The sequence below is a fragment of the Neopelma chrysocephalum genome, unplaced genomic scaffold (genome assembly GCF_003984885.1).
Source record: "Neopelma chrysocephalum unplaced genomic scaffold, ASM398488v2 Primary Assembly neopelma1_170, whole genome shotgun sequence".
NCBI lineage: Eukaryota > Metazoa > Chordata > Aves > Passeriformes > Pipridae > Neopelma > Neopelma chrysocephalum.
The window spans coordinates 41950-43781 of record NW_020897832.1 but is presented as its reverse complement, the minus strand read 5'-3'; positions in this window follow the sequence as shown (position 1 = coordinate 43781).

Sequence of the window (1832 nt, the reverse complement as noted above, 5' to 3'; positions counted from 1 at the left end):
AAGGTGTCCCTGCCCATGGCAGGGGGTGGCACTGGATGGGCTTTGAGGTCCCTCCCAACCCAACCCAGTGTGTGAAATGATGCTCCACCACAGCCAGGCTGGGATCTAATGATGGAGTTAAAAGCAATCTCTGTGCTGCTGTGACCTGTCCCCTGGTCACAAACCCAGCAGTTCCCTCTGCTGCTCCCAGATAAAGCTCTGCCATTCCAGGGTTTTCTAGAGCCTTTCCTGGGGTCACGTGTGCTGGGCCTCCCCTCCCTTCTGCTTCTGAATTTCTGACTTCAAGTTTCCACTGGTTCCTCCACACGTTTGTGTCAGAAACGTTGAGCATCATGTGCTGCTTCCTGGGATTTCCCCTTCACCTCTCCCCAGGGAGTGTTTTTGTGCTGCCAACACTTGCTTTCTTTTGGTGTTTTTTTTAGTACATTTTGTTATGTAATCATTGTTATTTTCAACCTTATTTATTAACGGTATTGCTTTAAATATTATGAATTAAGTAGTGCTGTTTGTTTATTAGAACAGTTGTGTGTTTATTGTAGTTTGGCAGGGGAAGGAGGTGGGCAGTTGTGTAAAAGCATTTCTGCTCTTTAATCTCTTCTTTCCCTAAAAGTCTAATCCCTTAAAATGGTTTCCTCAGCAACAAAGTGTCATCGTGTTTTAAGTGAATAAACAGGAATTAATTTTAAATATCTGGCTTTTAATCATTAATAAAATAAACCTAAGGAGTCTTGATTTTAGCTGTTACTTTGCTTATCTGGTTACTGTCTAAATCATTGAATCTCTTGCTGATTAAGCAGAGAAATTCATTCCTGGTTAGTTATTCACTGGGATTTGAGAAGTTAATTTGGGGAAGCAAACACAAAACTTACTGAAAATAGGGAAATGTATGAAAGGGTGGATCCCATAGTCATGTCTTTAGTATAGAGAACAAATGTCATGTTAAATCAACCTGAATTTCTGCTATTCTAAGATAAAAGGAGTTCCACTTCCCTGTATTTTGGTTTACTATTACTTTTGAATCTGTAGTTTGGATTTTTATATATATATATATATATATATATATATATATATATAATCTCCTAAGCATGCCAGAGAAAATATTCTGTGTTAAGCTGCTCCAGGATGGTTTTTCCAGCTCCTCACAGTTTTGGGGGTTTTTTGTGTTTTTCTGTAGAAAACTCCCAAAGGTATTGGGGCAGTGCTAATTAGAAGGGAGAGGTTGTGTCTCTTGTAAATTAGACTTGATGAATTAATTTCAGCTGGATTATTCTGATTTTTTTTAACACTGCTTCAAGCAAGTTCAACCATTTGGAAAGAATAGGAAAGAAAGCAATAAAATTCCTTCAGGAAACAGGAAGTTTGGCTTAGGAGGAAAACCTAAAGAATTGTTGCTGCCATTCAGTTTTCTCTTTGTTGTGAGTCATATTTAATAGAGTTTTCAGATATGTCTGACATAAAAATTAATGTGCTTTAATAACAAGAGGCAGAAAGGACAAGGGGTGGAACTGGATGAGCTTTGAGGTCCTTCCCACCCAAACCATGGGATTCCATGAAGTCTATAAGGAATTTATAGGATATATATTATAGTAAATTTTCTGTTTTACTCCCTGAATTCCATATAAATTTCTAACTTTTGGTTGGAACACGAATCTTGACATGATTTTCTTCCATTTTCCCAAACTTCCTTTTCCCTCTCTAATAAATATCGTTGCAAATAAAATAAATAAATATCCTTCTGCACAGAAGTTAAGGATTTGAAAATGTGAGAAAGATACTCCGAATATTTGATTTTTCTGCCCAAGGCAAACAAAAATAACAGTCTGAAAATGCAG